The sequence below is a fragment of the Ctenocephalides felis genome, unplaced genomic scaffold (assembly GCF_003426905.1).
Source record: "Ctenocephalides felis isolate EL2017-DRISC unplaced genomic scaffold, ASM342690v1 CF-g0.4_SCAFFOLD_01170, whole genome shotgun sequence".
In the NCBI taxonomy this organism is placed as follows: domain Eukaryota; kingdom Metazoa; phylum Arthropoda; class Insecta; order Siphonaptera; family Pulicidae; genus Ctenocephalides; species Ctenocephalides felis.
This window is the reverse complement of record NW_020537324.1, coordinates 4,124,467-4,150,945: the sequence shown is the minus strand read 5'-3', so window position 1 is coordinate 4,150,945 and position 26,479 is coordinate 4,124,467. Positions and strand designations below refer to the sequence as shown.

The window sequence follows — 26,479 nt, the reverse complement described above, 5'->3', positions numbered from 1 at the left end:
TGGATCTATGGAGAGTTTAAATTGTACTTAAATATTTTTAATAAAATTTTGCCTGTTGATTCTTCTGCAACAGCTATGAAATTTAATTATTTTTTTAATCCAAGTATTAATTTTTGGTAATAAATTTTTTTTCTAAGTTGAGTCATTGAATTATTCCATCTTCTGACAACGACTATTTCCATCTTCTATATTTTCTTCCCAAGTATCAATTTTGGTAATAAGTTTCGACTGTCGTCCCGAACAGTATGGCACAGGCAAATGAATCCCGAATGGTCTGCGAGGGAAAATGCCTTGAGCCAAAACGAGCGTGCCAATGCACCAGCACCAGCGAGACGGATGCTCGGGGCATGGCCGATCGATCGATCTTTTTCCGCATCACTTTATTTGTTTTCATTTTTTATTTCTTGTTCGTAAACGCATTTGCCTTCTAATTTCATTTTTGGCAGCACGCATAAAAAACCATTATCAATAATATATTTGAACCCATTTTAGAAAATATCTCATCTTAATAGATGAGATGATCTTAGAAATATCTCTCTCTCAATAAGAAAAGCAGCAATTTGTCTAGGTAAACCGTCACCAATTGTGATTACTAGTATTAATGCGCAAAAAATGAGCTCCGACTATACAATAATGTTTTTTGGCTGAATTAATAATGATTCATATGATTGCAAAACCATTATAAATCAAAACTCATCGCAAGATTTACTTCTTGCCATTAACTATAAATCATGCAATAGACCAGGGATGAATTTCACTTGATAATAATTAGATTAGAGGATATACAGTTTTCACGACAATTTGAAAATAGCCATTGGAGATATTGCTTTTAGTCAATAGTTTGTAGTTTCTATATGTGAAATCTATAAATAAATAGTCAAATGAGTTAGACATTAATTTGAGCCATATTTATGGAATTAATTTAATTAATACAGATTTACTATGTCAATTCAATCTATATATTGTTGAAATAAAATTACAGTTTCCTGAAAAAAGTAGATTTTAACTTCGCGCCTAATCAGTTTTAAACAATATAATGAGAATTTCGAATTATAAAATCTATAAAAATATTAGTAAATAAAATAATAATCGCAGCGATCTAAATTTTATGAAATTTTTGGACTACACCTTTAAACATGATATAAAGTTATTAAACAAGTTTTCTGGAATTTTAATTGATTAAATTTTAAAATTTGTACATGTATAATATTTTAGAGCAAATTTAGAAAACTTAACTATTTTTAGCATTGTTTGGAAAATTGTTATTGCAGATTTGACCAAACTTAGTTAACCATATAAATTGAAATCATTAAAGAACTACTTCTAGAACACTTCTAAGTTTTCTGATGTCAATGATTTAAGTTATATAATACAATTGGTTTGACAAATTTAGTATTATTCTTCATGGTTATTAAAAATTCATGTATTGAAGACATACATTCTATTAAACGCTAACGCTGGGACTACATTTTATTACAAAATTTTAGAGTAAATGAAGTTACTTTAGGGCTTTAATTGCTACCAGATGTTTAATAATTTATAGGCAAATTAAAAAAAAACTATTATAAATATTTTTTGGATTAGATTTTTTAGATTTCGATTTCAATATGTTGTGTTTTTGATATTCATGTACATTTGCCTGCTCATAATTTTCATATTTTTATCATTTCATATAAATCTACAACATTCGTTTCCTATTCTTATTCTACGTACATCAGTGCTGTAAAAAATCTTTTCAAGCGCTAATAAAAGACTTTTTATTATATCATAACAATATTATAAACTATTCTCCATACGATCGTCCTGTAATAGGTAGCACAACAAAGCGATAATAGAATAATAGTATGTAGTAGGTAGTAGGTATACCTTTACCTATATGTATCTAATACCGTGGATCTAATGAATCCGAAGTGCGGTAGGTTTATCGTGTGTCCTAATGGTGTTTCGTTAAGATCGGAGCGTGGGAACACGGGTTCGGGCTGCCGGTCGACCGAGAGAGGACCGGGGAAGACCAGGAGAGTAAGGAGAGATCAGGAGAAGAACCGAGCACTGCACGCCCACTGGCGACCAATAAATGTTACACTTTTTTCGATATTACCGAGCCGATGCGAAGGTCAACGTATACCGTTAAAAACACAGCATGTCAAGGCGATGGACCAACAAACGACCAGAAACACATACGGGAGTCGGATTTGGACTCGTATTTACTTTTAATTCTTAGATTATTGCAGAAGGTGCATATAAATATACGTTACGTTTCATTATTGTAAGGAACCTTATTAATTATAATCTTTCAAAAGTTTCAGTATTTTACACAAATCAAACTCGCATATGTAGTGCGCTGGGCAAATTTTTTTAAAACTGATCAATTTTGAAGAAATCTTAAGTTGATGATTGCGAATGAATTTTATTATCAACTAGTGTGCTTAGCATTCATTTCCTGATAAAAAAAACTTTAAAAATCATATACATTATCGGATAATTGATATCGATCTGCTTTTCCAAAAATTTAATCAATTCTACATTTCGTCAATATAAGTGAAATGTTTTTAGAATCGTCGAAATCGGATGCCTTACGTTCTCTCAAAAACTGAACTGCTATTTTTTGCTTTTCCTTCGTATTTTCGAAATAGCTGGACTTGTCTTGTCAAAATCAGCACGTCTATCTATCAATAGGTATCGAATCTTTTTTGAATCATTCGAATCGGTTGCTCTGATGCTCTCGAAATCGTGGACAAAAATTGTATACATACACACATACATACAACCATTATTTTGCTAAAGTACCCAAAATGATATAAGAGATCAGTATCTATAGTACATTTCCAACGATGTTTTCTATTACAAATATATTTTGCAAAAAATAAAATGATCTGCATAGCCCTCTTTATAGCCTTAATAGTTTTCCGTAATAATCACAAAGATCAAATATTTGACGAAGGTCGATAACCTGTCATATATTTAAAGATGATCAGATTAAGATGTTGTGCGTGGTAGATCTTTGATTAAATATGCAAAAAATTCTCGTTCGTTGACGCCGAAACAACTCTCTATATTAGTTAAACTGTTCCGGAATATGTCACGGTCAATAAATTACTAATAAAATATTACCGACACGTTTATATATATTAACCCCCGAAGAACCTACCATCGATCATTCTGGACAGGGATAGTAAACGAATAATAGTGACACAAAACTTGGATTTTAGAAATTCAAGTAATTGATATGATCCAATTTTTAAAAACATTCTAGGGAATAAATTAAATTTTCTGTTGACACTCAATATGAGTGGAAGTAAATTGTTGAAATTTTAAATTCTGCACGATTTTGCCAAGTATGGTATTTATTCTCTCTTAAAATCAGTACTCTAGCAAAGTATTATATAGTTTTTATTTTATAATCAATATCAAATATAAGCTGCTAGAGGACGGGCGTTTCTTTTTCAGGGATTTCTTGAAGCTTTCAAAGTTTCAATATGTCACAAGGAAAAGTTAATATTTTCTTATCTAATGGCATAAAATCCATATTTATAATCATATTGATAATAAATAACATAATTATAATAATATATATCAACGGCACAAAAAACAATATTTTTTTTTGTCGTTTCACTTATCTTTTATTTTAATTTAGAGCAGGATCAGGTTGCGCTTTCCTGATTTCTACCTGTTCGCATTCGTTTAGAAATCTACACAAAGGAACCACAAAAAGTTATGATAAATTCTCATGTATTTGTCATGCCTGTATTCGGAACTTGATGTATGTATATTTTAAAAAGTTACTACATAAATAAAATTTGAATGCGTTACCTAATTTTATGAGGCCACAACTTTGAATCGTAAAAGGCATAAAAAACAATGATTCTCTTCCTTGATTTAAAGAAAAAGAACTTAATGCCTCGCTTTTTTAAATAACATTTTCAACTATTTGCACTAAATAAATAGTTTTCGAGTTTTCAGTCAGAAACAACTGGACAGTAAGCTTTCTCAAACTATTTATTTCTTCCAACAATTTTTCTCATATAGCTCCTATAAAAATAAATGTTGTCCATTTATCAATGTCGTTTATGGTGGTACATCTTTATTCAATTTAATAGACATGTCACATTTTAATACGCATTTTTGTGAAATCGCATAAAATTAAAAAATACATTAACATTAATCTTGGCGTTTATGGCGCGGCCAAAACCTGCTGCTCGCGCATTAATAAATAAAAATAACTTGGAGATTAATACACTAATTTATTATGAAGGTATGTTGAGGGTCTTTATGTTAAATAGCTTTATGTGCTTTCACTTTTTATATTAATGCTGAATGATGGGAGCTTTGGTATTTGATGTAAAACATGTTATTAGACGTAGGTCTAAAAATTTTTCGCTTACAGTGAAATAAGAGAGCGAAATTGAAAAATAATTTGAGTAGAGGTTGTTTTCGATACTCTACGTAAATTAAACATTACTAGAATGAAAACACCCTGAAGGCAACGCATAATTTGTCCGTATGAGTCCTTTACTCCGCAATCAACATTGTCTCTGAACGCAAATCGCAAATTATAGTTTTGCGTCCGATAAAACCCTAGTTCGATAGAGCATAACATCGTAATGATACATATTCATATCACTTGTGTCCGATGTCAGCCGTATCAATTGCGAAACTGTTCCCACGCTTATTTCCATTATGTGTATTCACGTATGCCTATGCATCTTAATGCATAAGCATGCATCTCCTTCAGGTCGTGGATGTATGACATAGGAAGACATTCGGGAAACGTCGATCAATCGGAATGACGAAGGAAAACAGTTAGGAATGGATTCGGGGATTGGTGATAATAGACAGCAAATCGGATATCTTTCAAATTCTGGAAATAGACTAATGAAGTGCTACGTCTGGAGTGCAGACTCTACGAAAAGCCGACAAGAACTATCTAGAGAGTTTTGAAATGTGGTGGTGTGGCAGGCGAATGGAGAAGTTACAGTGGATAGGTAGGATGATAAATGAAGAAGTCCTGAGAGGAGTAGGCCAAGAAAGGACTCTACCGAGCACAATCTCGAAAAGAGATGGAAACAGTGCCTCCTGCACGACGTCGTCGAAGATAAAATAGAAGGACTGAAAGAAATGGGGAAGAAAAAGAATGCAGATGATTGACGACCTACATGAGAAGAAAAATACAGGAAACTGAAATAGGAAGCGCAGGATCAGGAAGCGTGGAAGCAGAAGTTCGGAAAGGAAAATACATAAAAAGTGTGTAAAAAGGGTGGGAGAATGATAGACGACAAATGGTAAGGGAATGATTTATTATTTGTGGTGGCTCTTACACCATGGACCTGCCTTCGGGCAGACTACCATTTATTATTATTATTATTATTTTGTAAATATGTAGGGGATTCGTAGGGCTAAGCCTAATCCCAGTTTCAATCCCACGCTTTGGACAAACTGATATCGAGTAGTTGTGACAACCATTCTCACATGATTTGTTTATTTTCGTATTATTAAAAACAATCAGAACTTATTCATAGACTTATAAGCTTGTTATGGTGACTTTGTTAATGACGTGAATTTAGAAAACAACCTAACGATTGGATTTTTATATGATAGCTTTTTATTGAATGCAGTTACGCCGGGAAAAGGTTATTTTCAAGTGAAAACTGACAGGCTCTGCTTGACATCAAGCAAAAATATTTATGAACAATTTTGTTAAGTAATAATTCATTACAAATCATACAATTTATAGAATTTTCTATTCACAGTGCAACTTTCGCATATATAAAAAATCACTAATACTTTATCAATTATTATTCAGCACTTCACTAAAACTTTCGCAAACTTCCTTTTCTCAAAAATTACATACATATCAAAAATATTTCTACTATTCCGGAAACTAAAGAAATACACTATCGAATATGGTTTTTTATGTGTATCGCGATCCTCCACCGATTGGAGACTGAATATGACTAACTTGGTAAATGAACTTTTAAGCGAAGACGAAGGCATAAAGGACTATTCCTCGGGCTAAACACAACACATTCATATAATGGTGAAAACCAAAAAAAAGGTTTTTATGCGGGCCTAGCAACATTCTACAACTAAAGCGCCCAACAAGATGCACGGCTGATAGGTTTAGACAGCGACCGTATTATCCGCGGACGTCGGCTAACTTATGGTGGTGCCAAATGCCAATTTATTCGCGAAGACAATCGATGTCGAAGAACAATATTAAATGAAATATGAAAATTCAACGTTGTACTCTGCTATCTACACTAAATGAAAACTTTTGGTATTATTCGTGACCTTTTCTCATTAGTCAGCAATAGAACAACTATAATGTTATGGTGATTGGTGACTTCCTTATCTATGTTGCTTACTTTAAAAGGCATTCAACAATTGCTCAATCTATGCAGGATATATTTTTATTGTTAGGCTTTTAATCACTAAGCAAATGCAGATTCTCAATAGTTTATCTTCTATGTTTTACAAATATCGAATATTTAATCCTTCTTCAACTCCCAAATGTTCTGAACCCACGCCTCGTGCTCATCTTAACCGTTCAACACCGTTTAAACTTGTACGAGATGAAATGTTCTGACGAGAAATGACATTAGATAGTGAACATCATTTAATTTAAACACATCAGTTTTTATGTTATGCAAATTCATCACTTTAAAATAGAGAATAATAATAATCGTTTACTACCAGAATCTGGTTTTTATACAGGTTATTCGGATAAACAAAATTATGTACGACGTTAAAATAAATTGAATGCTAGATGATAAATATTTCCTAGTTTTATATTATTATTAGTATAATAATAATTACATGTTGGAGAAAATTGCATTTACATTACGTTTAGAAATTTTTTGTTCTTGTTTTACTGTGGACCGTTGAAGTAATGAATTTACGGGTAACCAGTATCTTTCAAACAAAAACTTTAAGAAATATTTTAACAGTAATATAACGAGGATTCATAGATTGGTTGAGCTGAGAACTATAATTATTGTAAATTGAACCTGGGAAAAGATAAGCAATACTCGTTTTTCTTGACAACTTACTTTGTAAAAAGAGTTTTCCCAAATTATCTGTGTGTTAAATACCATTTAATTTTTATTCTAAAATAAGATCATATTTAATTTAAAAAGTTAATGAAATGTGATATATAAGATGTATCTATTTTTAGTAAAATTATGTTTTGTTTTAAGCATAGTATGCCATACAAATCTTGCGAAATTTGCTTTTTAATGTCATTTTTTTACTTTTTTTTGGATAACGATAAGAATTTATGAGCCTTATAAGTGATGATAATTTTTAACTAAGTGGCTTTTTTGAGACGATAACACAATGGTTGTTCTCTCTAAAATTGATAAAACTGATATTTTAATTTTTTTTCAATAAAGCTAGCAACATTTTTGGAAAAGCTATTTTTGAGGATAAAGGCTTCTGCTTGACAACATGTTTTGCTAAACGCAGATTTGAACCTCAGAATTTTCCTAATAAAGCAAACAACAATCTGAGAAAAGTCTTTTTCAAGGATAAATGTATTACGCTACTGCTTGACATCAAGTTTTTGTAAACGCAGATTTGAACCTGGAGCTTCGTGATTACGAAGCCAGGAGCTTCTACATAAATGAAGCTAAAAATGCCCAAAACCAAGTGAACCGACTAGAGGGCTAATGCTTTTGGAAGGTACTGACTGCTGACTATTTACTACCTCGATGGTCGTCCGTTAGCATGCGTGTTTCCTTTCTGCCGACGGTCGGCTCGCACCTTCTGTGCGCGCAGGACACGCATTACGAGCCAGATCCAGTAGTGGTTTATGAACGAAGCCGCCGCATACTAAGCGCTTTACGTTTCGCGTTTCCAAGAAGCGACTATTAAACCATCATGTAAAAATAATAATAATTTTATTTCTGAGAATCGTTCGGCATTAAGTTGTCCTCGAGCCGAGAAAATATGACGTGTCGCGCACGCCGCGGTGGTATCGAAGGGCTTTTATGGGATTTTATTTACGATCGCGTCTCAATCCTTTGAGCGTCGCATGCTGTGTGACTTGCGACGCATTTCATAAACAAATAGAGGAACCCGCGGACAATGACTTACATTTTTGAATGGGGACCGCTACATTTTTTACTGTCATTGTGGTAGGGCATCCGCACAACGAACGGGATAAACTAATAAAATCACACAACGATTATATTTAATATCTTTTTCTTTTCAATCCACCTCGTAAAACTTCAACTTCCAACTGTTCGATCAGATCATTCAATTGATAATAATTTCCATTGATCAAAATTAAACTATTTTGTATCACAGAATACATAAAATTTAATTTGTTTTCTACTTATTTGCTTGTTTCGCAAGAAGAAAAATCAAATAGAATTATATAATATCTTTCTTATAAAATTACTGTTTTAAAACAGGTTTTGATATCTAATAAACCTTCGAATTCGAACTGTAATCATATGTAGTTCTTAAGTTCCATTGATTGAAATTTAAATTTTAAACACACCACATAATATATAAGATTCATGTCAGTTTACTTCTTGCTCTGTAATCATACATTTAACAAAATATTTTGAATTATTATATTGGATCTAGGGTCTTGATGGTTCCTAAAATTTGAAATTGCAAATTGTTAATGAATGCTTGATCATTGAATTCTATAGAATTTGATACAAAATGTCGTCGTACGTTTACTCCAAGTGGATATATTAAACTTAATTTCCAGTTAATATTTTTACGAGATACGTCTCTGAAATGCAAGTAATTTCCGTTCTGAAGAACGAGCTTTAAACAGTAATTATTATTAGCACGTATGTTTTATGTGTCTCTGGTGTGTTTTATTAAATCTTAAGAAAGGGAATTGTGCAATGAGCATAAATGCGATTGCAAATCGGCGTATCCTAGAAAGGACAACGTCGACGACATAAGAATGGGGACGTTGAATCATAAATTTCGCAACCTAAGCGGCCAGTTAATGTTTTTAGTCTCACAATCAGTCGTCACGTTCAATTACGATATTATGCTTATGCACATGCGTAAACGACAGCTAGGTCATTAGTAAGAAAATATTTTATACGAAGATGTTAATGATGGAATGACATTATTACAAAGTAGTTAAAATATTACTTTCTGAATGATAAAAGATAATCGTCTTATGCAAGCTAGCTTCACGCTAGTAGAATTGACTTCTTGCAGAATTATTGGTTGAATGATAAATTTAATATTTTGCTATCGATATTTTATTATATTAATCTAATTAAAATTATTTCGAATATATTTTGTAAACTAGCGTGATGGTCGCTTCAATATAACCCGTCGATATTTCTCCTCCTTTCGCGAACGCAACGGTAAAATGCAAACAAACAAAAACCTGAACAGAAAAACGATGTCTTATCATTTTCAGAAGTAATAATGATAAAAGAAATGAAGAGCGACTGTGTGCAAATAATATAAAAAAGTTCATTATACAAAGTTGCATTCCGCAATGAAAAAACTTGACAAAGGAAGAAGGTTCAGCGTGCGCCATAGACGTAAAGCATTAAAACTTTTCGGTTAATTTAATGAGGCAAATCGCGCAGGAAGACTCTCATTCAATCAGCAGGTCAATGCCTTCAGGGTCCATACTCTGGGTCCATTACACTAATGGTACCTATATGGAGTACGAAATTTATTTTTGCCAACACAAATGTACATATGATTTTATTGACTACCGGAGATAATAATGATTCTGCAACATTGTATGAGAATTGGGCAGAGATGCATTCATAATGGACACAGTGGAGGTTTTGTTTCGAAAAAATATTGTTTGACCCATCGTTTTTAATAAAAACTTAAACTCTGTATCAGAACTTCTACAACACTGAGAAACTTTGTGAAGAATATAGAAATTGCAATCATTCAAATAAAATTAATTAAAATCCTGCAATCCTACAAATTATGACTAAATCTAATGTTTAATTTATCCTATATCATAAACAAACTCTCAATAAAATAACATTTTTTCTGACACTCGGTCTTTCCTCACCGTACAATGAATGCCTTCAGTGTATTACACAAAAGAGGCCATGCATTTCCTGGTGTCCTAAATACTCAAATGACACAACATTTATTTCATTTTCATTATCTTACTACTGCACAAATGTGTAGATAAATAAAACATTAATCACACGCAGTTTTTTTTATTAACTGTGTTTTTTTTAATTGTGTTATAGTAGGTCAAAGTTTTAATTATTAATAATAAATGAAGTCTCAATCATATATAAAAAAAGATTTAGAACGTGATCTATTGAATTTGGATCTAATTAGTAATTGTATCAGACAACAAAGAAAGTGATGACCTATTTAATGACCTTTGCAGAATGTTTAATTGGTAAATATTTAATAAATTTGAATAAGCCTGGTGAATCAAATGAGTATATCGCTCAGCAGCATACGGTTATTATGATATAAATCTAATTATTTATCATTGCGATCTTGCTACATATACAACCCATTCAATGTGTTAATCTTCCCATGGCAATGATATAAATGCGTGCAATAAACATATGAGAAGTCTATTTTGTTGCCCATGTCTAAGAACAATGGAACCATTTAATCATTTAGTTATGTTTTCGATGTTCCATTTACAGCTGTTATAACTCGTTGTTTGGAATCGCCTTATTCTCATCGGCTGCGTCGGCTGCGTGTTCCTCTCGTAGCGCGTGGGCAGCCCGTGGTGGCTTCGGAGGTCAATTGACCTCCGGGGTTATAAAACGTAATGCGCGCGGGTCAATCGGTTGCGAAGTCGGGGCGGAGATACCAGATGTTATCTCTCTTTGTGATTATTATTCGAGGAGACGACGGGATGATGATGATAATGGTCGCGGGGCTCCCGGCTTCGCGAGCAAATTACCGGGTTATTATTCGGTGAAGCGCGGAGTTATACATCGCGCGCGGTCACGCCTCGCACGACCCAGAGGTCACGAGACCGAAACAAGTGCCTTTTCGACAGGTGCCGAATATAACCAGCATTTAAGTGTCTTAATGGTATTATATTATTTTTTTGCAATAAATCTGTCAGCGTTAGATCAACGATAACATCAAAATTGACATAAACTGGGTCTTTTAGAACAGGTTTATATTTTGGACTTTTTTCCTCATTTATTTTCTTAATAGTTATTTTTATTTCACACAAAGCTACATTGTTTTTCAAATAACCAAACCTAGAATGATGATGTGATGTTTTTTCATTCTTTAGCAAAATGTCGCAGAATGCAGCAAGGTACATCAGTACAAACATATTCTCACGCAATGTGTCTCAGAACTTTGCCATAAAAGCAGCTGTAAATCAAAGCGTTATAACTTTTGCAATAAAACAAAAGCGACCGCACTCGTTCTTCAGATGCTGCACGTCTATCGTTAAAAAAACAATATGGTAAAGGCTAAACGTGCTAAACAATATGTGTCTCGATCTAGGTAGGTGGCCGGCGAGAGTTTTGCCCTAGCGAACTTTTCTTTGTGCAAAACTTTAATCGAATTCGCCTCGAATGCTGTGGGCAGCGAAAACTTGCTTAATCCTTTGAACTCGGAATAGGAATTAGAATAACTAGATTCTCATAACATATCTAGCCGGGAGATGCATGGCTGATTATAATATGGTATTGTGAAACAATATCTTAACTTAACACACTAACGGTTGCTATGAAAATTATAATGGAAACATGTCTTAATTTACCAACTTTTTGAAGAATCTCTTATGAAAAAAAATATTCTCGACATCATTTCTTCATTTTAACCATCCCTGAAGTTAATCTGTCCAAAATCAACATTTTACAAAATACACAGTGGAGTGGAATCTTTTGGATACGAACATAAACAATGGTTGATAGAAATGTAGTTTTTTTTCTGTATTATTGATAAAACTCCAACTCCGTTTGTGGAAATTTTAATCAATATTATTACCTATAGGTAGTATCGTTTATCATTGGCTTTTGAATTCATTTAGTTCAGTGACCTGGGACGCACCATAGACACTGACAGAACTTCGCGTTTATTACTTCTTAGCGGTTTACCGCAAAAGCGATATTTAGACATTAATTGCCGTTCTATTCTTACCGATTGTGAGATTTTTGTAAACACAAAATTTACTGACTTTTGTCTAATTAGTGAAAATACTTCAAATATAAAATAGAACACTGATCCAAAATTTTCCAAACAGCTTTACTTTTGTTCTGTTTGATTTTGATAATTAAAGTAAACAGTTAATACTAACGACTTGAAGTTCAACTTCCTTCCACGGCAAAAAGCAATGTGCATGTATTATTATTTGCAAAATGCTTGAACGTCTGTTTAGATTTTGGTCACGTACGCCGCCTGGTTGTTAACGACCATAAAGTTTATTTATACATAGAATAGAAGAGTTTGAGTACATCTATAAATCCTCGTAAGTAAGAAAGTTTATACCAATCACTGGAGATGAATTGAGCATATGAATTATACAACCCACATGTGGAAAGATGCCGTTTTTGATAAAACAGATAAAAGACATATAATGGGTAACCATTAAAAGATAAGTGCAAATGGTGTCAAAAGATCTTGAACCTGAAGACGATTAAATTTAGTTGGTCAAACTAAAGTTTCGTGAATGAAACATATAATATCCGAGGTCGTGTTGACAAACAGAATTTTGATGAAGTGCCTTCCGTCGGTCTGGCAGTTCATGAACCCTTTTCGCGTAGCATTTGCCGCGGGCCCGATGTTAAACACGCTGACAAAGGCTCGAGCCGAGCGTGGGAGACAACTGAATTATATGCAAGCACTCGCACCGTAAAATATTTCATTACACCGACATTCTTTTCTACTAGAACGGTCACTAATTATAACAGAAGAAGAAAAAATCATTGACTTTCAGGAAAAAATTCTAAATTGATTCCTAGTTGAATTTGCTAATTAGAAAATTAACGTTAATTTTCAATTTTATTTTACTCATAATAAATATTATTATCCTTGTTTTATGTATATGAAGTACTGCACATAATTTTGGAAGTTACCTATATAATCTCAATTTTTGTTCCTGGTTAAATATTAAAATTTGATACCTAAGTATATATTGCTTCAAGTACCTGCGTACTATAATAAATGTGTGATATAAATTGTTTTCTATACAAATTATTTATAAATATTTAAAAATTAATTATCATGGCCATATTAGATATAATTGAAAAACTTACAAATTATTAAGCAATTCGTGATTATTTGGATTCGTTGATTAGTTTTGCATGAAAATTACAAATTCTGTATAATAAGTTTCTCTTGAAAAGTTTGATACATTTATAGATCTGTATGTAAATAATTTTTTACATTTATTTTGAGCGAAAAGAATTGCTGAAGTAATTTAGATTTATAATAATGGGTAGAACTGCCCTAAGGTAGGTACGTGAGCTGAGTTAAACTTTAACTCGATTCAGAGAAGAAGTATTTTGAAAGTTATTGTTGCTGAAGTATAACGTAGTATACCACTATTTGTATTTTGCAATGTATCAATCAAGCAAAAGTTGTGAAAATATAGGCTTGTCTCTTTTAATCATTGTCTCACGACTCAATACGTGAAAGCTTGTCACAGATTTCACAAATTTCCTGAACATAAATCTTTTTCTTCGAACCATAAAAGCTCTAGAGATTATTGAAATTGAGCCATTAAAATAGAAAAAAAAATTACTTATGTTCTGTATTGTAAGTACTTTCATTGCGTGTAAAACTAACAATAAATAGAGATTTCTGTTGAATTTAAATCACACAGGGGATAAATTTATATCTCTCTTTTGATGCAATTGGTGAAATATAGCAAACACTTTCTCTTATTATTACATAGATTAAATTATGTTAATTAATTTTAGATCAGTTTTATATAAACACTATAGTTCATTTCTATGCAAATTTTACCACAGTTTGCAATTATATTAATTAATCACCTTCTTTGTGGCATAAAATCGAATCAAATGCAGTTTGTGGCAATGAAAGTTATTTCATAACAATTTTTAGTTTACTTTCGAAATGATCTTAATGTACATAATTTTTATTATATTTTAAATTTGCATCAATTAAATATAATGCTATTATAATATTGAGATTATTGGAAACCCTCGATTTTAAAAATTGATATATTTGATTTGATCTGGTAGCTCTTGCAAATTTTTATATTATACTCCGTATTTTCATTTATTTTTTTATCATGAATGTGTATTTAGGGGGCGTTCATTAATTATGTGAGCGTGATGGTCCTCCCTCCCCCTTGGTATTATTTAAAATTACCTTCCCCTCTCCCACACATTTTTTTTACAACATAACGTGTATTTTAGTGCCTAAAAGAAATGGTAATTTTTTTTAAAATTATTTCGAAACATTTTAGATTTTTTGTTAAATTAGAGTAAAAAATAAATACACGAGTTATCTTACTGGACCCTCCTCTCCTACGTGATATTTCGTAATTTTCGTCCAACCACCCCTTCCCATTTAAGGCTCACTTGATTAATACATTCCGTTAAATACTCAAATGTGCATATACTCAAATTAGTAGTTCCATTTTTTTTTTCAAATAATCCCTTACCTCTTCCGTATCCGTGCGTGTGTTTTGCGAAGCTATTGACGACGGCGTCAACCGCCTCCCGCAGCACTTGTTTGGCCCGCGCGTCTGGTGCTCCCGCGGACGCGGCCGCTGACTGCATCGCCAGTTCGACGGAAGACAACGGATTCTGTCAGAAATTTAAATCAATCAGTTGATAGTAAGATTATGGACGAAAGTCATAATGATTCATGCTTTGTGAGTCACTTGTAATGCAATAGACCGGAGTAGTTGTTTGTTTTGCATTTGTAAATGCTTGTTTTATATCGACTGTTTGTATTCGCATAATGCTTCCTGTCTAGTCAATTTCTATCGTCGTGGGAAATGTGTGGGGGTATAATATATTATTTTCACCGGTTAAATTTATATTTGCCACTATTTTCTTGCAAAAAATTAAAAACATTGATATTAGAATATCTGATGGTTGATGAAATTTATTATTTTCCCTTTTGTTAAAAAAATGGCGGTGACAGAAAGTACTCCTGTAACTAATTAAGATCTATTTCAGTTAATTGGATTCACGTACAACGATATGTGGGATTAATTATTATTTTTACAAAAACTTGACAAGTATGATTATTTCACTTTCACGCGCTAGACCAATATAAAGTCACAATTGTATGTTTATTGAAATCACTTATGGAAGATGATGATTACATAATCTTATTACTAACAAATACTATAATTTCTGTGATGAATCTCCAAAATGTAAAGTCTTGAAGACTTTCATTTTTAGCTTTATAAACGTACTTCATTATATGTGATGTTGAATAGATGAATTTGCATTATGTTTAAAAAGTAAAGTTTATAGATTTGATTAGTTTATTTTTGCCTGTGATGATACTTCTTAATTACGGTCTTTTAGAAGTCAATCCTATGCTTATTAGGTGCTACCAATTCGACGAGTTAAAAAATGAAATTATATTGAAAATTCTTTATTATTTCAGTATCATCATTCAGCAATTTATACCAGGAGAATATTATATATTAGGCATCATCTAAAATATAAAAAAAATTGATGGTATAATGGATGCTATAATGGCTGAATCAAGTACTCAAACGTATAAATGAAGAATTTTTAATATAAATTCCTTTTCAAATATGTTTGAACGTTGAAAAAACAAAATGACACACACACACACATATATGCATATATTATTATTTATTTAAAATTTTTAATAGTGATGACATTTTTAAAATATAGGATATATAGTAAGAGCAATTTTCACAAAGCAAATTTTTATTTTATAGAATTCTTGATCTAGCTTTAATTCTCCATATTTTTATTGATCTATTATCATTGATTTAGTAGTTCCTCACTATTACAGAAATTGTAATAATAAAATTCATCACATAGGAATGGAACAACTGGAAATGGGATTCCAACATCTCATAAAACCCTAAAGTTCTGATCCCTATTCAAATAATATATATAAAAACCAGATTCAATATCTGGATTTCTATATAGATTGTCCTTTATCCTTATACATATTAATTTAGTTAATTTATTAAAGTATGCAAAACGCACAACTCCTCCTTCGCGTAATGTCCTCTTCGCGTGCCTGGCACTTTGTTCCCTTGTCCAGGTACCGTTATATTGATTAACACAGATTATTGATATATTCATCGATGAAAAAGAAAGGCACTCTGTTTGATGAAAACATTCTTTAGAAGCTCAGATATTTTTGCATTCTGCTCTTCCGAAGCAAAGCTCATTTTTTAATACTGATTTGCGTTGCGTGCAGAATCTAATTGACTAATTATGCTTTTGAGCAACGCAAAAAAATCGTTTAAGGTAATAGATGTAATTTGGGCGCTAAGCACGTGCTGGGGTAATGGATTTATCTTATTAATATTGGTTTTGGTAAAGTAATTTTGCACAATTGAATTTGTAAAAAACAATTTAGTGTGCTGAAATATATTATTGAAGATGTCGGCGTGATCTCAAAATTGATTTATAGAACAACATAAATTTTAACAAGTCTTGAAATCATAGTGTAATAAATCTGAATGCACGAACAGAATTATGTGCATGCACATGGCACTGAAGTTAAATCGAATAATCGGTCGTGAAATAGCTATTTGTTTTAGATTCATTATTATTCGCGTATTTTATACTACAAAAGCCAGGATTAATTGGAAATTTATAAAAGTAACATGAACTTAAAAATAAGTGATTTTCTCTAACTTCCAGTTATTTGACACATGTCGCTTTCAATATTGCATCTATCGAAAGTTTTTTTTATTCCTTTTGATAATTTTTAAATACCCTAAATAGTTTATTCCATAGTTGATGTACGTAATTCAGATAATTATACCAAAGGGTTTTTGGATTTGCTTATTTCTCATTTATCCATTAAAAGATTTTCACATTTTGTTGGCCTTTTTTTCAATGATAACGAATAATATTGATAAATGTACCGAAGGGTTGTTGAATTTCTATATTTCATCTGACAAAAGTTTTTTGCAGGTTTTACCTTGGTAATAATATCCATTTTTATAACATTATTGATTAGCTACATGTATAAAAAATTTCAATGAATAATAATTTTATTTATTTATTCAAATCAATATATATATCGGATTTAGTGAATACTAATAATTCCACTCATAAGAAAAAAAATACTAGGTTACTTAAAGTAACAATTTTTTGAAAGCAAGATTATCTATTACCATGTGGTACTTTTTGTGCCTAATTACAATTAAAACGTTTTAATCAGAATTCTTAAGCAACAAACCTTATCTATACATCTGCAGAGTGGATCCGCGGTCACTGCAATGCGATCCAAACAAGTTGACATTTCTTAAATTCTACAAAAAATATTACATGGTCATCAGCACGCACTCACACCGAAAACAAACCGACCGAATGAAACTGTAATTTATCAGTTGATAGCACAAAAAACGAATACTAATAGAAATAGGATTATTTTTGACAATCGTTGAATTTTTCACATGGGTCTATTACAGTATTACCGCACTCCGCGTACCTTTTTAATCCAGGTGCTTTAAACTCTGACTTGAGACTGAGTTGAAATTCTCGATTCAGAATTCTGTTCGCCGGCTGACTAGTCCCACCACTCCCCGTTCGGGCACTTGACAACTTCGCATCCGCGTTATAAGAGGGGTTACCGTACCATATACAATATACATACATATATACATGTGATCGCTAACACACCGTTCAAGAAAATAAAAACATGCAGGGAACAGGTGCGTTTTGCCATTAAAGAGTTAAGGAACCGCTATTGTGACGGGTGAAATAATAAAATACGGAAGCCATCGTAAATTTACGAAATAATAAACATTATGAAGTCTTTCCTCGAATAAACTAAAAGTTTACAAACAAACAAAAATTCGACAAAATGAATTTGCTTTATATTTTATGCAAATAGAGTCTGTCGCTATATTTTTCTCAATCAGTAAACTTGTAATAATAAAATTTATAAATTTTCAAATAAATACGATTTTTTTTGGAATATATCAATTTGAAAAGTACGTTTTTACTTTTTTTATGATTTGTAATTCACAATTTATTATTGACATATTTACGCCCATGTTGTATATTGTGTTAAATTTTGGGGTCATCAATTACAACAAAAAAAGAATCAGAATTTTTATTTATATCTTTACTACAAGCTTATTGATACAGAAAATAATATGATCGATTCTGAAATCTGCTAAATATGAGGTTTTTTTAAGAAAATCTTCAAGACTTAAATGTTCTTTTGTTTTTACTCTCTTTGTAAATTTTTAAAATAATAGAGTAAATTTATCCAGATCCAAAATATGTCTATATTTTGTAAAAGTACAAGTTTTTTTTAAATAGCACAGTATATTTCAATAAAAAAAATTGGCCTAATAGCTTAATGAAAAATTGACATTTTCATCGATATTGTAATGTCAGCAAAAAATAAAACCTAAAGAAGTAGTTTTCATTTAATGAAAATGAAAACGCTTTCGGTTCTATAAAATTAGTTGCATGAGGAACTAAGAATGTTAACTGGGCTTTAATTTGTACAATTTATTTAAGATAATTTTATTAATTAAAATACTGAAGTTTTTTCAAGAAATAATCAATCAAATCTTGTTTTAAACTTTGTGACTCTATATATATACCAATGTCAAATGTACATCAAATTAATAGTAAAATTGATAATTTTAATTTTTTTTCAATTTGCCATTAATCATTATATCAGGATAGACTTACAATTTTAATTTATTAACAAATTTGGAGTTAATATGGAACTTAAAAAATTAGGGCTTTGGAACAAGAATGAATGTTTATTAACAATTTTGTAATCCGTAAAATGAGATGATTCACACAAGAACGTCTAATTAAACTATTTTAAAAAAATCATTAAAATTAAATTGTATTTAAATTTATATTTACCTTAAAACATTAAGTAATTCGTCTGCGGTGACGTTTGCATTTACATTTACATTTATATTTATTAAATTTATATAAAATGTATTTATTTCAAGTATTTAAAATATGTCCATTGCTTTAAAATTAATGAAAAGGGAAAGAACAAAAAATATTTCCTTTATTTTTTCCCAATCCGCTCCTGATGATTTAGATCTTCTCGTAGGAGAGTGGGGAAGTCTCACGGGTCCAGGACAAGTCGATGACTGCAAGCAAAGTGCAAAAGCAAAGAGTTCGCGTTCCCCGTCGCCCCTTCGCCCCAAAAGTGCGCTGTCCCCAAAACGCGGTACGCGCCGCAGCGGCCGCGTCCGTGCATGCGTCCGCCGCTGACAAACTGCCGGCGTTTCCTCTCCTGGTCGCGCGGAGACACCGACCTGATTAACAGCTAATCGCGCGATTTTATAATTCTACAGGCTAATTAATTTTTTAACGAAGAATGTTAACTGTGCTGTAATTGTGCAATTTACTCGAGACATAAAAACGGCTTGTTAATTATATTTATTTATGCGTTATTTATTGGTGATCAGTTGAATATTTAATGCTTATAATTTGGTGGTTAAATTATTAATTACTTATATATTTATTAATTGCAAATTTTAATCGACATGTCGGCGCTTTCTGTCTTATGTAATAATTTGTCATTAAAATACACTAGATTTGCCTGCTGATTTTATGATACCACAGTTAACTGTGTTGTAATTGTGCAATTTACTTAAGACATAAAAACGTCTCGTTTCTTGTATATCAAATTTAATTTGAGTTTTTTTATACATTATTTTAAATACTCACCATCCAGCAGTTAGCTTATTTTATTAAGTACATAATAATTACACATTTTAATCGACAAATCGGATATTTTTTGTATATTTATTAAGGGGTTATTCTAGTGTAGAGACATAAATTTTATGCTATTTTTGAAAGGCTGTAAAAATAGGCAAACAATAATTTTACTATACTTTTTACAATCTATTAATTAATGTTTCGAGAGTTTAGCAAACAAATAAAAATGGTCATAAGCTTTTAATTCTAGATGGGGATGATTTGGAGGGTCTCAATAAATTGGCACCTGACCATACCCATAATTTTAGTTTTCCGAATATCTGAAGATAATAATATATACTATTAATCTAGAATAATGTCATAATCGTATGAACCACGGACAAGTTAAAAAAATGCTTTGTCACAAATGTTAGTAACTCCTAAACAAGGATTTTTTACACTTTTTTATGTTTTCTTCTTTAAATGTTTTAAAAATGGTTAAAATTGGAGTTAGGGGATGAGCATAGTTCATACGAGAACCCTATAGAGAAGAACCTGTAAAAATTTTAAGTTAATTAGTATAAATTTTCAAGTTAATTCAGAAAACTTGGGTATCGTATCGAAAAAATAAGTTTCGAGTAAAACGCGTTCAAAGATTCGCCGAACAGCTGTATCTCCGAAAATAATTTGAATAATAAAATCCTTTTCCACACATATTTTTGAGTAGTTAGAATTTGAAAATATCGAAAAGGACAAAATCATTTTTTTTTAAATTCTAGACTTAAGTATCTAAGTACTTAGCTTTTAGTATAAAATTTCCTCTATATAAATTTGTATATAAAAATTATAAAGATTATTTTATAATCTGAATTTTTTAAACAAAATCGACTTCCAATGAATCATATCTCTATGGTCCAATTTTCACTTTGAAAAGAATTAGTACATCAAATCTATAATTGATTTCGTTTCGGACTTTACCCAAAACCTTTTATTTCTATATATTTTCACTTCCTATGTGATAAACAGAAGTTTGATGGCTTGTTTGTTGCGCTAACCCCGCTAACCGATGATCTGGCGGCTTAATGCCGCAGAATGAGCGGAATTAGAGAGAAAAAAGAAGTCAAAACAGGAAATTCACTAACCGCAGCGGAGGCGCCCCGCTCCGATGATTTTCTCATGATTAGACAAAAACAGATAAAAAATACAAAGACAAGAACAGAATAAAGTTGTACTTACAAGTTACAACAGGCTGAGACATCATCACGACGAGAACGATTGTGATAACTCAATCGTTTAAGGTGATTACGACAAATTAAATAGTAATACGGAATCACAACGATAATTAAAGATCAATAAAAGTAAATATCAATTATTGGTAATAATAATAGAAGCAGACTTGTGGTTAAACTCTACTCAAATTAGGTACTAACTAAAGAGACTCTATATTTTAATAATTTAAAAAAATCTCACAACAAGCTTCTGGCTTCCATATATTACACTATTCTATACATTGGCTAAATATAGATTATTATTACTATTTATTATCAATAGACTGATTTCGTGCCAATATCGCATTAAGATAATGGAATTCTTTGATAAAGTGTCAGGCACTTAAATCGAAAGTTTATATCTCGCATTTATTTGCGAGAAAAAATGAATGAATGTAACGGTATCTTTCTCGTATATGTAATGTGATATATCTACCTTGTAATGTATACATGCTGCTTACAAAGTTTCCTTATTTCAACCTGTCGAAAACCAATATAGACGGGCGACTTAAAAATGTTCTGGGAAAAAAATAATCATACATTAATATATAATTTTCAATATTTGCACTATTTTATACATAGCTAAGTTAAAATTAAGATAAATTTTAATTACAACGTATAGAGAAGTCTCTGGTAAAATTTTTGTGCAATTTTCTTATAGTTTAGTCAATAAAAAATGATAAATCAAAACATGCATGTAAAAACACACTGAGCAAAAAAATCGTTTCTTACATTAGCGTGTTTTTTGCAAAGATTATGATTTATTGATTTGTTTAAAAATTAATAGTGAATATATGGAGATATGTAGTTTCAGAATTTTAATATTTTTACCTAGGACTAAATATATTCAGTCAATACTACAAAAAAGGATGAACCATTAGCGTATCTTCGAGGAACCAGAAAGTTTATTTAACAATGTATACAACCTATTAGTATTAAATCTCGTAAAATACATTTGAGGTAGTTTCGGAGAACCTATATAAATATTAGTGAATCCAGTTGATTTTTTAAGTAAGCACGTTTAGGGTTAAAAACTTGAAGCTACCGTAAAAGTGTTCTAAAATAGGATAGTTGAGTATGATAAATGTATCAAAAAATATATTCCGAATGATTGTTACTGTTCCTTGTACATTCACTAATGAGGATTTCGGGCTTGTAATTTTTCACGAATTCTTTTTAATAAATTCTCATTAAAACACGCTCGGCCTGATCTGCATTTTGTTCAGGAGGCTGTTACATAGTTGCTAATGCAATACACTTATTTCATTATTACACCGAAGTTATTTTAAAAAACCGTTACCGTCTTGATGATGACTCAGACAAAACGTAAATTGTATAATTCCTGATATGAAATATTTTTTTGCTCTCGGTCGCATTACTTTTTTGATGTACTCCAATATATCATTGATGACGTAAAAATTGCGGTTTAATTAATTATTGCATTTTTAATCGATTCATTTGGCCGTGAGTGCTTTTAAAAATACTTGTTTGAATTTATACTGCATCGGAGATTAACCATTTTTTCTCTGATAGCAAAAATTGAAAACCATAGCTCGGAAATCGAAAAATATTGACTAACATTTTATAATTCATTTTTCTTAATTAAATCAGAAATAATAGACTGTATGTGTCCTTAATACTTTAATAACTACCTGGACGATATTTTTGATCCAAACATAATTTGCATCATGCATCAATTATTCAGAAATGCCGTTCGGTATATTCTTGATGGTATGATAGCCTAGACTTCATATAAATATAAATACACATATATACAGTATATATATAAATATATATTTGTATGCATGTATCCTTTATCGTTGATGTAAATTGCTATGATATTAAATTAATCCGTTCTGCAAGGCGGTATTATAAATTTCTTAACAGCATTTAATTAAAATCCTGCGATATAGAAAATGTCGTCGTGTAGAAGATTTCTTGTACATCATAATATCTTCTACATCAATTAACGACCAAGACACATGTCGTATAACAGTAGAAGACACTATTTTTATTATTTCATCGTAGAAAACGTAATATTTATAGACAGATATATTCATGATGATGGAAATATATACAGTTAATATTTGTATGATATAAAATTGCGGAAGAGTGGAAATTGTAATTGATTTTATAAGCCGTTTAGTTTTCATTAAATCAACAGGTTTACTAGATTGCATATTAAATATAATATTTTGTCATCTGGTTCACTTCTTGGGTCACAATCTGGTCTCCATCGCGGATTAGTGATTAGAGGTATGTGTTAGCAATCACTAGGTTTGCCTCGGGCAACCTGATATCAAGCCGTAGTATAGATATCAACTATCATCACTATTACAGAAATTGTAATAATAAATTCATCAGATAGTGTTGGCATAATCGATCACAAAATAAATTAATTAGACTTTAAAAAAATAAAAATATCATATAGATTTTGATGTCTAAAGTACCTTAAGCAGATTCAAAGTATAATATATTATTGTACTATTTACTAGTCTATTACGAAACATGTAAAAGTTGAATACATTGATCTAAATTTAAAATGAATTAAAATTCAATTTGCCTCATATGTGTAGGTAACAAGTTTGCGTTAAATTAGCTCCGAGCCTGGAATGTTTGCTTTAAAAACACCTAAATGCTTATAAATTGCTTATAATTAAATTGTGGAATACATTTTTCATAGATAAAAGACTTCGAATAAGTTTCAAATTATTACTTTAGTTGACAACCGTTGCATAATTTGCGTTCACCTGGAAAATGAAATAAATCGCAGAGACTTTTACTTTGTTCTTTAATGTATAAAACTTTGTATGCTAGTTGAATGTTTTCTAAATTATTTAATTTAAAATAAATTTTAAAATATACTACTATAAGGAGTAAGATTGTTGTACTTGTAAATTTTACACTAAATTTATATAAATGAACAGTTTTTTTTATTTTATTAACCTTTATATAAATGTGAACAGGCACTTTTATTTTATTACTTAATCGATATTTGCGCACTTTTATTTTTATGCAATGCTGTTTCTACAAAATCTTCTGTCAAGGAGTTCGACTCGCATTTAAGTGTATTTAAAATTGTTTTCGTTACGTTTTCCTCTCTATTTTTTATCATATTTTTACAACTCGTAATATGTAGTGATACCTGTGAATATACCTTGGAAATAGTATGAAAACAGCATGGATCTTGGCTGAAGAGAATTTGTGAGTTGCACCTTTGCTTATATCTACACATAAAAATTAAATTTGAGTGCCTGTTTGTTATATTGAAATTGCCGTTTTTACTATATGCATATAAATACAGTACATAAACCAAATTAATATTTTCTTGAAATTTTATCCATCTGTATGGGCTAATTGGCTGGAACAATTTTGATGTAATTGGGCTTAAGTTAGACTTCTTTTATTTGAGCAAAAACAAATTATCTTATTGACTACTTTCATGTTTTCTTGGTTTTTGTTTATCTTAAATTAATTCAAATTATTTTTATACAAATTATGAATTGTATTTCTTATGAATTAAGTACATATGAGGTCAATATTCGGATTTTCCAAAAAAATTGTAAATTTATAAAGTAAATATATAAATATTGAATATAAAGAAATTTTTCATGAACCTGACACAGAAAATTGAAAACTAATATCAATTCATATAAAAATGCAAATTCTTCTATTTTTCGGTTAAATTCCACGTGAACGAAGTACCGGGTACAGCTAGGAAATAAATACTGACCCTGCTTTAATTGCTTACAATTTTTTATGATAATTAGTTACCACGTGCTTACAAAAATAAGTGAATAAGTAAATAAATAGAACAATTATTTTATTTGTCCTCCGATTTTGTGGCGAAATCGGTCAAATCAGGAAGAGGAAATGCAATTTTCTCGTGGTGCGCGCCTTTGTCCGGCGACACGAATTCTGTGACGTCATATTGTTGCTGCTTCGACTGCTATGTGCCAGTGGGCCACGAGCATATTGATTTTCCACACTCGACTCGGCGAACTTTTATGGCCTATATTTTCATTGGTGGAACATGGAAAATAGTACCTACATACTTTGAAAAATTCACCTGCAACTAAATTGGTACGACTATATATATACAATTCCACGAATATCGGAATGCATAAAATTATGATAAATTCCAATTTATGTCTATCCATGATTCAATTATTTTCTATATATTAGCAACGTCTATATTAGCGACTTGGTTTCTCAAATTTCATATTTTCCAGCTTTCCATTTCATTATCATCCAGCTTTAGCCAGATCTTTTAATGTAATATATACTTTTATCGACAATTCTCACTTTGAATTTTCAAAAATATTTCGTATTCTGATATATAAAAATTCTTTCCTTTACAATTTATATTTATACTGCAATTATCAAGTCTGCTTTGCAGGACAATCTTGTTTCTCAGCTATGAAATGTTTATAAATACATATAAAATCACATATCTTCTATCTATAATGAGATTCTAGATTTTAGATGTGTTTATGAAACTTGTAAGTAACTTGTTGAAAGCAGACCCTGAAGGCCCCAAAAAGTCTTGAATCCCTGTGGCTTCAAATCTACACCTTTCCCCTACTCTAGATTAGATATTATTTATTCTAGAATCCTAGAATAAAAGTTTTTTGGGAATGGTTTTTGAGAATTTAAAAAGATTTTAAATTTTCACACGCGTTCCTTATTGTTTTTCAGGATTTACATTGATGGTAAATCAAACATTAATGACATTGCTGGTTCTTCCAATAAAATTACGCCTTGCTTGTCTACAATTTTTGCTTCTCTATAATTTCTTAAATTAGTCGATGCTTATAACAGTCCGATGGTCAGTAGATACTTCATGTTAGATTCTATAGTCACCAAAAAGTAACAATGTTTCTTATTTATTATATATAATTAATTGTTTATTATAATTTCACTAATAGTCAATAAGAATACTTCATCATCTTGGAAGTTTATGATTTGATAAAAAAGACAATTCTAAAAAAATATGGATTACTAATTTTATGTTTTCTTTAACTTATCGCTCTGTATAAATATCCTTGTTATTGCATACGATTTATAACAATTTTTGCATAAACGCACTTTTGATCAAAACTTGTGCATTTCATTTATTTTACTGAATTTTTGTTTATTTATTTATTTATACAAACATGTAAGTTGGGCCTAATCCTTGGCCCTAAATCCTTAGCAATCCTGTTCATCGATCTAACAAACTGCAATTAAAAAACTTATCGTTTTGCGTTTTGTATTAATAAATTCAACATACTTCTATCAATTCAAGATAATGTTTTTCTCTTGCTAAACAGCATATCTCAATTTTGTTAAATTAGTCTGATCAATTGAAAACAATCAACCCAAAATATGTATCTATATACTTTTAATATCGAAATGACAAAATAAAATATTACCATCAATAACCTTTATGTG

The 26,479-nt window shown here is 30.8% G+C and overlaps 1 pseudogene; it reads right to left on the bottom strand.

Annotated features, from left to right (window-relative positions):
* Nucleotides 1-17,422, bottom strand: part of LOC113366043 — a 27,384-nt pseudogene extending 9,962 nt beyond the window's left edge.
* Nucleotides 17,423-26,479: the final 9,057 nt, after the last annotated feature.